This window comes from Bidens hawaiensis, unplaced genomic scaffold (genome assembly GCF_021521415.1).
Source record: "Bidens hawaiensis isolate Kalapana, Puna unplaced genomic scaffold, B.hawaiensis_p1.1 tig00022875_1, whole genome shotgun sequence".
Lineage (NCBI taxonomy): Eukaryota > Viridiplantae > Streptophyta > Magnoliopsida > Asterales > Asteraceae > Bidens > Bidens hawaiensis.
In genome coordinates, this window is record NW_027493569.1 from 117,250 (window position 1) to 133,706 (window position 16,457).

A 16,457-nucleotide genomic window follows, 5' to 3' on the forward strand; every position below is an offset into this window, starting at 1 on the left:
TTAAACGATACGTACCTACACTACATAAGTTATGGGTACACAACATTTGAAATTTTGCCGACACTACACTACATTAGTTATGAGTACACAACATTTGAAAAATGTGCATACAATACATTACATTAATTTTGCCTACACTATATTAAATATATCTACACTACATTAATTATAACCACACAACGTTTTAAATGTGCTTACACCACATTACGTAGCTATATCTGCATTACATAGATAAGTTTACACTACATTAGTTGATTAAAATCAAAGGGAAAAAATCATATTTGAGATCAAATGATGATTATGATAATAATAATTAGCCATTTTTTAGAACAAAATGATCTTAGATCAAATAGATTCTAATGGTTCAAATTTTAGATGAAATAAATAATAATAATAATAATAATAATAATAATAATAATTTGTAACTTACCATTTGCTAGTAATATATAATTATTAAACCATTAATGAGCATGGGTTACAAAACACAACACTTTATATTTCATAAAATAAAATAAAAATGAAATCATGTGATTGGTTATAATCTCTTCTCGCACTTCTCACAAGAAGAAACACTTCTGAAATGAACCTAATCCTATATAATATATATATATATATATATATATATATATAGTTAGTTAGTTTAAAATAAAAACCCACTTGAGTTGTGAAAATCCTAAAAACTCATTCTCAGCCACATGTTTTTATTTAAAGTTTAAATCTTGTGGTCCACAATTAAAGTTAATAAAAATGTAAATTTAAATATAATTTTTTCTCTCTCATGAAAACATATGTAAAAATTAGGAAAAATTGTAAAAAAATAGCAAGTAATATTTTTTTTAAAATTTTTTGATGTTTTGTATTAAATGTAACAACATATATTACATATGTAAAAAACAAAAAAAACACGATGTTATATAGGGTTTTCACAACTCAAATGGGTTTTTATTCTATACTTCTCCTCTCTATATATATGCATTTATTAATGAGTTATTATAATTCATATGTGTTTAAGAGTTGTTAATTTCTTAGAAAGAGGGTAAATGTGTGTTTATATATCCGGTAACTGAAACTCTCATTTAATGTAGGTTTGAATGGGAGTTAATCGAATATCTAGGTTTTTATTATATACCTTTCCATGTTACAGTTGTGGACTTAAAGTTGGTTTTATCAACTAGCTGAGTTCAACCTATCTATATATATTATTAAAAAAATACATTCTAATCTCTTCCTATTGGTTCATTTTTCTATTTTCCATACATAACAAGCCATTATAGAATTTCTTATCAATAAAATAATTCAATAATAAAATAAATATTTACCATTAAATTTAATGCATTTTTAATAATGTTTTAATTACATGTTTCTACACCTACATTGAATACATTGAAATATGTTGTGTAACCCTAATATATTCAAGAGATGGTCATACTTGTACCTTTGTTGTTTTAAATTTTATATGTTTATTGGATGATTTCTATATTTTCACCCGTGACGGCCACATGTCAATTTGATTCACTTTCAAAATTCATATTCAGGCCAATTTTGCAAATCTAGGTAGTATCAAACAATGAAAGGTATCGAAATCAAAATGAATAACATTATGCCACATCCAACACATTTCATATTAACCTATTATCGATCAAATAATTTTTTATTCTATTTTTGAGTGTTTGCGTTTATTTGATTTTAACATAGTCTTAACAATAATGTATGTTTATTTGGGGACTGATGAAAATTATATAATTAGAGGTGTGAGTTAAAGGAACCAACCAATTTATTAAACTATAAGTGGACATTTGTTTTAATTCATTCTATGGTGTATGTTTTAATTTTATGTTTATGAGATGCGTTCTCTCATTCTATGGTTTTAATTTTAATTCATTATACTAAATTTCTTCATTTGTAGTTGGCTTTATGATTAGGGAATTGGCTAAAACAGTTAACCATTTCACCATTTCGATATGCATAAATAATGCAACTCGGTCGTGTATCTTGTGAAGTGGTCCAATTTTTCTTTTCTTTTTTTTTATAAAATAGAGATTACAACACCACCGGGACTTGAACTATTCGCAATGCAGTCAATGTTGATGAAACACCTTTGTGCTTCTCTATTTGGTTCGGTAATTTCTAATGTCCTTTATACATGTAAGCTTTTGAGTACTTATTGGGATTTAGGAATTCAACCTACTTATTTTACTATGGTTATTTAAAATTAAACCAACGAGCAATCATCATGGTAAGTCTTCTAACTTTTTTTAATGTATATTTGTTCATAGTTCTGGCTTTAGAAATCATCTCGTAACTCATATGAACAAATGGCATTTTGTTAATTCACTAATTATAATACTAGCAAATCATTAAACATTTAAGTCAATATTATTTTTAATTAATTGTAAATGACAAATAAAGTCGCTACTTTGTTTGCAGCGCAAAATTGTTAGTAAAACATAATTTTTAATCATTGTATTAATTTACAATTAATATCTTGGCAAAATTAAAAAGCATAAACATTGTTTCCTTATTTATAATAAGGTCAAACGTTTCGTATCAAAATATAAGTATTATAGACAAACAACTAAATTTCTAAATTATAGATTGTTTACTTATTTATTTCAATTTTTCAAATTAAGGTATTGTTTAATTTTTCAAATTCTTAATTTTATTTATCTTTGAAGGTACTTCTGCCAAAGAACTCTTGGTCATACTATTAAGGTGATTTAATATTTTGATTGCATAAATTATATTTTAAACTTTTGATTGTTGACATTTCCATAATTCACAATGTATAAATTGGTCTAGCATTCAAACGATTTAAAACGTTTTTCTTATTGATCATAATCAAATAGCTATTCTGTTTTTAATTAAATTTAATTCTATTTTGACATTTCCTTAAAATGATCTTTATGAAACAGTTTTCAAAATATTGGAGTTATTTCCATAATTCATGAAATATAATTATTTAATTACAGGTTGTGATTTGTAACAAATCATGCTATAAATAAGTCATTTTCTTTTCATATATTTTATATTTTTCTCACCATTCTGTTCATCCAAAGTATCTATGTATTCCAAGTCTTTATCCTCTTTTGACACCAATGTTTGTAATTTCATATTCTATTACTTTATAATTTACCCTCACTATAAGTTGTTTATATCATGATCTGAATACCACTTATGCATTATCAACCTAACACACTTGTTATTATAAAGAACGGCCAAAAGTAACATTAAGGTTAGCGGGTCCGCCAAACCTATTCTTTAAACGAATATAATATTCTAGCGTTTCTTGTGGTGTTGATTTTATTATGCTCTGTTATGATTGTGAAACATTTTTGTAGAGGAAAGAAGGATACAACAATTAGAGAGGTACAAATATAACTATATATGATCTTTCATGATAAAAAAACATTATAATTTATGATTCTATATATATATATATATTCAATTTATTAATCATAATCTATTATTTTACAGTTGAACAAATATTATAAGAACATTGCTCTTCATTTTAAGGCTATGTCATCCTAAGGTACTGCTAAATGGATGCATCAACGTCGTCTATAAGGAAATATTTGATGGTTTATGTTATAAAGTTTTAAATTTTGTTTGTAAACATTCTACTATGTAACTTTATTTTTTGTAAGCTCATGTTTTGCGATACTTACTTTCTGTATGAATATCAATTGCAATTATATATCATATTGATGTCTCAAAAAACATATTAAAAAATATCTTGTCGTGTGAAATTATATGTGTGTACTTAACAACTTTTATATTTCCACCCGTGTCGATCACGGGTCAATAACCTAGTTTAACATAAAAAGGATTGAGCTCAGCTTGGATTGTTCACTGATGACTGCAATACAACATTTACAAATCAAACCAAAATGAAGATTATGATAATAAGTGATGCGTGATTACCTTCGAGTAACCAAAATGACATACCTTCAATCAGGGAGCAGGGCTTAGATCTATCAATGTGGTTTTTAGTTTAAAGTCTTAATGACAAACTTGCTATGTCCGACAAATAGTTACTATTATTCATAATTAATATATGTATTCATAATTTCCTTGTGCATGTTAAACTCAATTCCAAAGAAATTTAAAAATGAATAATCTTTACTGATTATTTTATGATGCTGGTAACAAATTTACATTAACAAAGAAATTTAATAATGAATAACTTACCAAATTTCGGAATTGCCCCCGATCCGTTAACAAAGCTGAAGAGACAAATCTAGAACTTGTTTCCTGCAAAGTTAACATTTGTGTAGATCTGTCATTGTGCCCCTACAAAGATTTTCCCAAAATGCCACTGCACAGATTTGGGCATAACCGAGTTGCATGTGCTATGAATACATATATGCACAAGATAAGCAGAACAAAGAGAACATGTTTTAAAGTGTGAGTTGACATGACATGCTATAGGTTAAGTTGATGATAAGAATGAGGTTGATCCAACTTTTGTGTAAAGGAACATGTTTTGTAAAAGTGTTTTAGTTGCACAAACATGACTTTAGTAGCATAGTGTATATATTTTAATCCTCGGACAGTAGAAGCGTGTAACAAATCTGCAAAATGAAATATATAGCCCTAGAGTTGATTAAAAGATGCTTTTTTTTTTTAATTTTTTGGCGATTTGTTTTTGTAGTGAAACCGGACAGGGACAAAGACATAGTTTTCTCATTCTACGGTTTTTAATTGGGGTTGGTAGAACCATATTAAGATATTAATCATTTTGTGCTGGGTGTTTACATGAACTTTGGAACCTTTGAGTATTAAATAATACTATCGTCACTCCAGTTTAGAAACAAATACCATGAAGTTCATATGAAATCAAAGACAATAAGTAGAGAGATCATGATGAGCAATATGTAAAAAAATAAGGGATATAATTATAATTATAATTATACATGTATCGCGGACTTTGTGCAGTGCACTTAAACCTCATTGTCTTGTTCAAGTTAAAACTCATAACGTATATAAGAATACTTAAAGCACCACAACAAACCCTGTAAATTGAAACCATTTTTACAAAAAAATTACAAAAGATTCTGAGCAGGAAACTTGAAAACCCTGAAAACATATACAACATATAAAAAAAGGATTGAATTTGGTGAATGAGGTCAATATGACAATGCGACATATAACGAAAATTAAGTCCAATACATAAAAGCTTTATAATTTTAGCAAAATTCTAGTAAAATATATTTTTAAACTCAAAGCCAAGCGTTTCTAGTATTTTAATTGTTCTTTTGTATAGGTTGGTGCAAACAAACGGAAAAAAAACATGTATTTAGCTAGCTAGTCATTAAGACACGTTTTAATGCTTTGATAGTTAATCTAAATCACAAGCATTATAGCTTGGGATCATTTTCTGTTGGCGTATATAATAAAAGTAGGATGTTATAAATCTACATTCTATAAAAAGTTGCTTTTTTAAAGTACACTACACTCAAACCAAAGGGAACAAAGTGTTTGATTTTATGTGTTGTTTTAAGTTAATGTCATACAAAAAGATGTTTTCGTTAAATAATTGAATGAACTTAAAAAAGGAAAAACAACATTTGCAGTTATTTAAATTTTACCTTTTCAGGCTCCCACTATATATGATACTTGTTAGCGTGGCAACCTTATTAACCTCAAATCAATGATTTCCTCAACAAGGTATAATTCATAGTGTTTTTCATACCATAAAATCCCTCTTTATTTTAACTTATTCATATAGGGTATTTTAACTTATTTTAACAAGGTGTACAAAACCGGTTTTAAACCCAAACCGAACCGATTTATAAATCGAACCGGTTTGGTCAACAGTTGGTCAAAACCGGTTTGACTCAAACCGGTTCGGTTTATAAACCGGTTTAGACACATGATAGGCCGGTCTGGTCACGTCGGTTCGGTTCGGTTTATAAACCGGTTTTCCTCAAACCGGTTTGGTAGATCTTAAGGGGAACCGGTCCTGAAACTGACGGTTTGGGACGGTTTGGGTCGGTTTGGGAACCAGGGTGAAACCGATTTTAAAACCAAACTGGTTCGGTTCGGTTTGCCTAAAACCGGTTCCAAACCGGTTTTTTTATACACCTCTAGATGTACTTCCTCCTCCTCTCAAAAACTTGATGGGGCTATACTCGATGCTTGATATAAGCGGACTAGAAGGGAAAAGGAAGGGTGCGTGAATTATGAGACGTGCGAATGTCCTTCTCTCCCATCTATCTCTGATCTGATTTCTCATCCTACTCTTATCGTTTATGAATTCTCAGTTGAACTCCTTTCTCTACATCAACAGGGTCAAGTGCTTATTTTTGAATTTTCATTATGTTTTAGTTGTGTTGAAGATCATATCACTTCACCTTTTCTCTCACTAACTTGGTCTAAGTAAAGTATCTTAGGAATTTGGATTGCCAAATCCAGTTAGGAATTCGGTAAGGGTGTAATCAAAACTAATTAGGAGCCCACGATCTTAGTACTATAAACGGGTACACTAACTTTTTTGTCCATTATTTAAAGTTTGAGGGCCTACTATATATAATATGGCCCGACAATAGTACCCGTAGTATATATCTACAAATCTACAATATGGCTCCATGAACTATTACCAACTTACATGAGTAGTCTATGAACTATTAGTGCGTTCATGTGGGTGCTCTTTTTCAAAGTTTACTTTTCAATCCAGTTATTTGTCAAAGTTAGATAGTTCTAACCTCCAAGGTGTGTTTCATATATGTTTAGTGGCGAAGCTTGGATCATGTTTCGAAAGGGCTAAAAGACATGCACCCTATTTCCAAGGGTGGGGAGTTCAATACATATAGAAATTTTCAAACAAAATGACGTGAATTTATACTACTGAGTAAAATCAGAGGGCTGCCCCCTATATCAGCTTCACACATGTACATGTTTATGTACACAAACTTACAAATACATACAAATTCTAAGATTTCATAAAAGAAATGAAACATAACTTAAGATTTATTCATATAATTAATAAACGTGCTATATAACTTTAATAAAGTTATATAATTTTAAATAGTAAAATGCCATGTTTGTTATACTTCTAGTGTGATTGTTTAATGAAATTATTATTAAACTGCATTGTTGTACAAAAAAAAACACATTATTATCTATATCCATATTACATATAAAACATATTAGATGTCTAATATGGTAATTATACACATTCCAGTGAGGCGCCACTAAATTTAATGTGTTGCCTCGTCTGCTAACATTACACTTCAACTTCAGGCGACATTAAATTTCTCTCCGACGACATTAACAATAGAAAACTTTTGTGTCGCAAGGACTCTATTGAGTCAATTTACGGTAGCTTATTGGTTTAAACTAGTTTCTTTTTTTTTTGTTTTAGTTTCGGTTTGTTATGAACGTAACGGAAACTGAACGAATGCCAATTTTTTTTTAGTTCCGTTATCGTAAAGAACGTGACAGAAACCGACCAAATTCGCGTGAAATTAGTCGCGTTTGGTCGGTTTTTGTTACGATATTGAAACTAAAACAAGGCGCGACGACTTAACGCCTCAACGTTTGGGACCGACAACGCTTAGGTTTTACCACCACTCGGGTTTTACCGACCTGTCTTGTTGCTACCACCGGGTAAAACATTAGGTTTGACAAATATATGGTTCAATTGGAAATTTTGAACGTATAAGGACTACATCAGTAAATAAACCCTAATTTAGGGACGTTATCGTAAATTACTGTCCATTGACACTAGAAAGAAAGCGAAGGGATTCTGTTAAACTTACTTCTCCAACTGAAGTGACATAGTCAAAATTGGTGGTGTGGTTGGTGTTGTGCGTTTACCTTTTTTTTTTTAATTATTATTTATAAGATAAATATAACATTTAATATACATTTTCGGCATGATGAAAATTAGTTAAGCATGTAGATGAGTAGTAGGTTTAGTTCACCCACTTGTATTACTATGTTTCCATGACTTTCTTTTAATGTCATAATAAAAACGTAATTAAAAATAGATGATCAATTTTAGAGTTAGATTAATCTAAACAACGTAATCAACCAAAGATACATACTTGTATATCATCGTATTTATATGCATGCATGCATGCACTCACATAGTTGTGTGTATATATTATACTAGTTGTACGTATTCATGCCCTCATGTTTTATACAAAACGGTATATCTATTGTCACAATATAAATTGTATATTTTAATCCAATACTAAAAATCTATTAGACAAATTACATATACCGAAAAATTTGAATTCGTCTCTAAACCCAAATAGTTATCATCCCTCTGTCAAAGACATCCTTTTTCATCCATATTAAGTTATTTCTTATCAGAGAAATCCAGGTATCCTATGAATTATTAATAACACTTAATTTTACTTTAATTAAAAATCTAATAAGTTTTTCTTTATTTTAGAAATTGATAAATCTAAATTCCATGTTTTAGAAAATATGCTTATGTTATTGAAAATTAAAATGAGTGGTTAACCACCATAGATAGAAAAATGGCATTTGTTAAGATGGCATAAAAATATAAATTTTAGTTTGATAATTTAAATCAAATTAGGACATAAATATAAAAGATTCAAGCATTCTATTCATTCATGTGAATCCTAAAATTATTAATATAGATAAAAGAAGAAAAGTTTTACTTGTAGTTGTTAACTTGTTATGCATACTTATAATATTAAAAAGGATTAAAAAAAATAACAAATAATCGATATGTAACTATATCCAGTTTGAAATATGATAAGACTCTTTACAACACGAATGAATTATACCCTGCACGTCCAATCCATACTCTCCACAAACATAAATTTCACTCATCGAGATATGCCCACAAGTACAACACGTGTTCACTAATTTTATACTTTTAAATCAAGCTAACATATACAATCTGTATTAATTGCACTAATAACTTGTACAAGTGATAATGGTGTGTAAATGTAATGTTAAGAGGTAAATGAGTTTTTGAAAAGGATGAGTAAAAAGTTGATATAACAGTGGATTAGATTTGGTTGTGAAAAGAATGAGGTGTTAGGGTTATGAATAGTAGGAGAGTGTAGAGTCATGCTTATGACTAGCGATTCACAACAACAATTAATACCATTTGACAAGAAAATAATAACTCGCTTATAATGATTATACTACATAAAATAAAATAAAATAAAATGAAAAATTTCCAAAATTCTTTTATTATAGTTGTTTTCTCATTGCATCCTTCTCACATTTGCATTTCACAAGATGTCCCATAAACATGGTGACCGACCTCAAAATACCGGCTTTTGGCATTAAACTGGCAAACAAAGTCAAAACATGGATGTTGATGCCTATCTTTAGTTACGATTCACACTAAGCACTAGTAAATGAGTAATCATAATATAATGTGAGATGTTTAGGAAAGGTAGAGAAGAAGAAGAGAGAACTTTTTGCAAGTTTAAATGAATGTTTTTTTATTAATTAGCAATTGTCTATGGTATCTTAATCTTTAAATTAGTGTTACTTCGAACCATGCCAGTGAGTTAATTTCTTACAATATAACTATCAACTATGTATTCGGTTGTTGTACCGTGAGAGACATATAGATAACATAAATAGTTATGAGATATATTTTATGATAATTGTGTTTAACATGTGGACTCATTCACATCCAACTAGTGTGTTTGTTCGATTATGGTAAAAACACATACTCATTTGATTTATGTTACTTTCTGATGCATGTATATTATATTATACGTTTTATTATAATCGGTTTTGTTTTAACAATTCTACCTCAACTACCATCACTTGATCTACAAAGGTTGATATATGTTAGAGTAAATATGTTTTAGTTCAAAATTTAGGATTAGCAATGTTGATAGATGAAGAAGTTGGTTTGATGTTTTTTGTGATGAATGGACGGTTTGCTAGTATTTTAGTGTAATTAGATTAACTAGTTGATCAATTTAATCATAATAAACATTAAGCAAGTTCGGGTGTGTGGAGTACACACTTGCTTTAGTTTACTGTGATGTTAGGGGCGAAGCCCCTAATGAACGGAGGGTCTGGGGGCAGCGCCTCCTGTTGCGGGGTTCTAGGAACGGCAACCCCTAGCAGGGTCCAAGGGGCAGCACCCCTAGCCGGGGTTAAGCTGTCAGGTTAGCTTGGAAAAAAATTTTTTTGTTAATAACGCTTCATTAAAAATTCATTTGAAAAATGAATTTTATGATTATATTACACATAATCATAAGTATTATTTGAAGTTAATTTTTTAATGTTTTTTAAATTTTGAATAGACAACTGTTTGAAGCAGTTATCTTGAACTACAACTGCCCTGGAGATAAAACACGTTATTGGATTGATCGACAAATTTACTGGTTCATCTTCCTCACAAATTCCATACGAAATTCTTGTCTCAATTTAAAGTTTTATCCGATTAAAGTGTTTTGGAGAACCACCAAAATAACTTTTAATCTGAAAGTTATCACACGACTCTTTAAATAATTCAGGCTGCTATATTGAAATCCCCAACACGGTTATGAATTATGATGGTTGAACACCGAGAAGATATTGAATAAGGTTGGAGGAGATGAAGAGAATCCAAGGTTAAAGTCATGACGTACAAGAAAAGTTATTACTCATTATCATATAGACACGTGATAAGCATGTAATAGCCCTGGCTGATTAATGGAATCCACATGAAGGACCAAATCTCTAACGATACAGTATCATTATATATCAATAATAATGTTGATTTGAAATTTTGTATCATTGCAACTCGTTGGGGCCAAAGGACACTCATATTTTATAGATTGTCTGGTTATATGTAATTTATCACAGAAAAGTTAAATGATGTTGTAGGTTTAGGTGAATATGTCGCTCGTCGTGGTACTACTCCCAATCAAGTACGTAATTGTATGGAGTTTTCTCTCATCCATAGTCACCGTGTATGAATTGCCCAAAACACGTTGGTGATATTTGAGACGAAACAAGTTTTATATCTTAGAATCTAGCCTATTAGATAGAACAAAACATGATGATGCATTTTAGATTTATCTTAAGGTATTACAATAATACGAAGTAACATGCAGGTGGTCCGTTGGTAATTTTCGACATGTGGTATATACGCATGACATGCAGCCAACTAATTCATATAATTATGTTAAACTTGTATCAAATAATTAGTTATATGTGTACGGATAATACGTCATTTTCAAATGAAGTTTTACAGAAACGTAATAGCATTTAACAAGACTTAAAAGATATAATAAAAATCAACTTCAACATTAAATGAGAAGACTACAAGTGGAGGCTGCCATGGGTGTAGTTAAGTGTTGATAGTTATAATGGTCGTCAAGGAAAGTTGTAGATGATCGGTGAGTACCTATAAGTATTTGGTTTTGTGGTATGATGTCTCCTCTTTTAAATATGAGGTTGTGTGTTTAAATTCTTACAAATTTAATGTTAAAATGGAATTTTGTTGTTAAAAAAAGGATGATAGGTGATCGTGAGAGTCTGCAAGGATGATAATTAGTATTGGACTTTTGGATATATTAATGATGATTGATGAAGATAAGTCGTGGTGACTCAGGTTAAGTATTATTTTTTTTTAGAACGACGACTTTTTTGTATTTAGGCTTTTGCACTCTTCAAATTTGGAGAGCTCTGATGCCCCATTTGGGCCAGACTATGTTGTCTTAACTGGGCCCACACTGGTTTCAGAGTTTGGCTTGGGTGTTCCCACGAGAAACCATACTGCCGACTGTCACTTGACAGTCGTTGTGCCACCACAAGAGCAAAACTCTCTAGCGTAACACACGGTGGGACGAAAACCCAGGTGGGCTCAGGGTTCGAACTGACAACCTTTGCATAAGGCATAGCTCAAATCCTTCATTGCCAATATCCACCCAAAATTGACACAAGTGAGATTCGAACTTGAGTCTTCACAGGAGAACCCAAGCCTCCTATCACTAGACCACATGTGAGGGATAAGGTTAAGTATTATTAGTACGAACATTCTTTTTACATTTAATTAAATTACTTACATAAACAAATATCTCGTTCTTATGCATTCGTCTGTGTTCTTTTATTAATTTCTTTTATATATTTAAGTTTTTGTTTGTATACATGTTCCATTAAATTTGTTAATCTTAATGTAAAAGTAATCAAACTTCGTGAGTTATTATGTATTATTAATCAACTATATAAATGTATACAATGTGCCAATATGAATAATTACAACGAAAACTTAATTTAATCATACACGATAATCATGATAGAGAACTACACCCTAACTAATATCTCCACACAATCAATACACCCTAGTCAAATAATTTAGCATTAAACCTTAATTCCCACATCGCTTACTTTTAAATAATCTGATTAGGCCAAATGGGAGCGGAATTAAGGATTGTAAAAGCCCTCATAGCTTCATGACTTATGAATTTCGTAAGGATACCAGATACAAAAACAAGTATAGCTGTATAGGTAAGTATGATCAACATATTAGAAGTGTTGATTTGGTTGAAAGTGTGAAGTCAAAGCCAGTTTATATACTTTTGTACTTGTTTATATTTGTTTGTCTTCTTATTCTTGTCTGTTTATTTTAGTTTGTGTTTGTTTATAGTAACAAAGAACATAAACGTATTAAATGCCCCATTTCTTAACAAACTAACAAAGCAAACCAAAAATCATTTGTTTAGATGTTTGGTTGTTTGATTAACAAAATGAATGAATAAAACTATTATCGTTACTAGTTACATGCTAACGTTATTATTATTATTATTATTATTATTATTATTATTATTATGAAGTTTGGTGCCGCTAAGTTGCCATTGGGCCACTTGGCGGCACCTAACTTGTCCATGAATTTTTGTTTTTTTTTTCATTTTTGTATTGTAACGAATATAACGGAAGCCAACCGAACGCCAATTATGTTTTTCCGTTTGTTTTAATTTCGATATCGTAACGAACATGACCGAAACCGACCGTATTCATATAGACTCATCGTCTTAACGCCCGGTACCAACAACGCTCCGGTTTTACCAATGGCTCAGTTTACCGACCAACGCCACCCTATTGGTTCACTCAACGCCCAGGACCAACAACGCTCGATTTTACCATTGCCCAAGTTCATCAACCGACGCCACTCAATTGGCCTAATTTTTATATTTTATCCTTTTCTTAGCTCCGGTAACGTAACAAATGTAGCCGAGGCCAACCGAATTGGTGTCCCCGCAAGTGGCACTTGGCGGCACCTTATTAGTTCATGAATTTGGTTATTATTTTTTATTTGATTTATTTAGTCGAGTTACCATAACTAACGTAATGGAAACCGAGGAAACGTCATTTATTTAGTTCAGGCATCATAACGAACTCGGCGGAAACCGACCAAATTTGCCTAGATGCACCGCCTCAACATCTGTGATCGACAACGCTCGGGTTTTAACAACACGCAAATTTACCGACCGACGTCCCCCTGGCATCCACCATTGGGGCGCAACTTCCTTATTGGGCCACTTGGTGGCATCATATTAGTCCGTGAATTTAGTTTTTTTTATTTAGTTCCGATAACATAACAAACATAATGGAAACCGACTAAATTAAAGTCAAAATTTTTCTTTTTTTTAAACTGTTGGTACCAAAACGAACCTGACGGAAACCGACCGAATCCTTGTAGACTCGCCACCTCAATGCACGTGACCGATAACGCTAAGGTTTTACCAGCGCACAAGTTTACCGGCTGACCCCCCCCCCCCAATTGGCCACTGGTCCACCTCAATTTTTTATATTTTTTCCATTTTTAGCTCCTGTTTAGTAACGATCGCAATTGTAACTGACCGAATTCGTATTGAGTTACCGCCTCAATACCTAGGACCGATAACGCTTAGATTTTACCACCGCTCGGGATTTCCAACCAAATAAGCATCGTTTTAAATACTTTTGTTTTTTATATGTTAATTTGAAGCATTAATTTTTTGGGTTTTTTAAAGCTCAAATTTTACCAACGATGCCTATACTGTAACACACGCAACCGATACTGACCGAATTCGTGCCAATTCACCATCGTAACGTTCGGGGTTTAACACTGGAGTTTTGACAACTGCGCCGGGTAAAAAAACTAGTTATTATATAAAAGTTATACCAATGTAGACAAAAGAAAAGGCAACTGAAGTCCGTAGCCGCAACTTAGAACGGGATGCCGAATCTTTTGGTCCATCACATCAATAAATTAGACAAACAAAAAACATGAAGCTGAAATACCCCAAATACCCTCCATTTATGGTTGTGTTCGTTAGATATCGTTTTAGCCTCCACACAAGTAAACCGGGAGTCACGCCATCAATCACGCACGTGTAACAAGATCTTTTATTCATATAGTCATATATCGTATGCTTGTTTTTTTTGGACATTAGTATCATAGATAATATCTGTTTGATCGAAATTTGAAATGAGAATTTCGTATCAAAACTAGAGCTCGTTAATGTCATATAACCGTTGACCTTTTTTTTCCCATTACTTTGTATCTCAATTCTCAAGCCATATTTCTCAAGTTGCACATCTATATAATTGTCTTTCATAAGAACATTACAAAAAATGCCTTCTAAAGAATTAAATATATATAGGTAAAATCAATATTAGACAAAGCATCAAGCAAGGAAAAATGCAATAAGGGTTTAAATACTAGGAAAAATAAAATTTTAGTTTGTTTTTTTTTTGAACGATCAACAAACCTCAACCATTGGGGTACACTCATTGGCCAAAGGACACTCATGCTCATAATCGCAGATAGCGTTGGTGACCCGAACCTACAGCAATTATAGGTGAAATCCATCATCCGAAAGCCCACTTTGATAAACCCTAGTTTGAAATATGACATTTTTCCACCAACAAGACTCGAAACTACGACTCCGATGTGAAAAACCATGGGCTAACCAATTGCCAATTGGCCTTATAATGCAAAAACCTTAAGATTATTTTCCTACTTATATAAAAAGTTCAAATATTAATTAATTATAATGTTATCAGACGTCCTTCAACACGTTGACTGTGAGGAGCGGACCCGAGCTACAGGGCCGAAGTTTTCTTAGGGCCCATGGTGGCTCTGGCCCCTCCTGTTTTTTTGCGTAGCAGTGTAAATTGACCTTTTTTGCGTCCGAAAATTTTTATACATAGTGTAAATTTACCCGTTTTTTACCGAACATTTGAGCCCCAGACCCCTCGTTTATGATTTTTTTAAAATACATTTTGAGCCCGACCCCCTCGACAAACTCGCACAAGCTTCGCCACTGCCGAGCTACACACAAGTTACTCGTAGTTAAATTGAGAAAAAAAGTTCGAAACAAACAGAGCTTTTTTGAGCTCAAGCCGATCCGGTGCTTCAAATAAAGCTTGTTTAGTTATCAAGCCTGAACTCAAACCATGTATGGGGAAGCTCGTTAAGGCTCGTCAAATCTTAAGTTTGTGATTAAGGTACTACACGAGTTCGATCCGAGCTTTTGTTTGTGAATGTTTTTTCAAAATATATAAAAATAATTAAAAACGTATATTAATCAATTAATAAAATAAGCCAAATTTAAGATTGAAAAAAAATAACTTATGAATCATGAGCAAGCCTCGAGCTCAAACTCTGGTAAATTAAAATGAGAGGCATTTGAGGTGATGTGGAACGAATTATGTAGAGAAATGAAGAAACAAAAGGCGGTCAACCGGACAGTGCCGACTTGGATTAAAAGTTGTTCATAAGACCATTTATTAATAATAATAATAATAATAATAATAATAATAATAAATAACATAAAGTTCATATAACATTGAAGCAGGTGACATTGGCGCCGGGAAAAGGCACAATAAAACCTTTATAATTTTATTGGAGAAGCTGAAGTATATTTTTTTTTTTTGAACGGCAAATTTAGGATCACTCACGGACCACTGGAGTATAGTACCAGCAGAACCACGCGATCATATCCATCTCCACTAGGCAATAATGCCTAACCACCAATTCAGGAGGAAAGCCAACAAAAGTTGGGAAAACCCCCTTTTATGGGATTCGAACCCAGGACCTTATGGTCCCTAAGCCTTATCCCACCACCAAGATGCCACTAGGCTACAAAGCCATGGACAGAAGCTGAAGTATATATATATATAAATATAGACACTACAACATTCCATTCTTTTCCATCCTCCCTCCCTCCATTCCTTAATTCTCTCTTGTCCGTTCAAAGTATATTTCCGTCTCAAGATATCCCTTCCCTTCCCTTCCCTTCCCTTCCCTTCTCCACCCTCCTAATTTAATTATAATTAACCAAATTCCATTCCCTCTTCTTATTTCATTTCATCAGTCCCAATGAACGGTAATTCATCCACACCTTTTAATCTCACTAATAATAAATAATTTCACAACAAGTTTTATACGTTAAAATTCCGACAACATACCAAGAAATTGACCATGGATTTTTAAAACCGGCCCAAGACTGCCTTTGTAAATTTATGAA

The 16,457-nt window shown here is 31.9% G+C and overlaps 1 protein-coding gene across 1 annotated transcript in view; it reads left to right on the plus strand.

Annotated features, from left to right (window-relative positions):
* Positions 1 to 16,457, plus strand: part of LOC143566369 (uncharacterized) — a 62,087-nt gene that overhangs the window by 42,418 nt on the left and 3,212 nt on the right. The gene's annotated exons all lie outside the window — the stretch shown is intronic.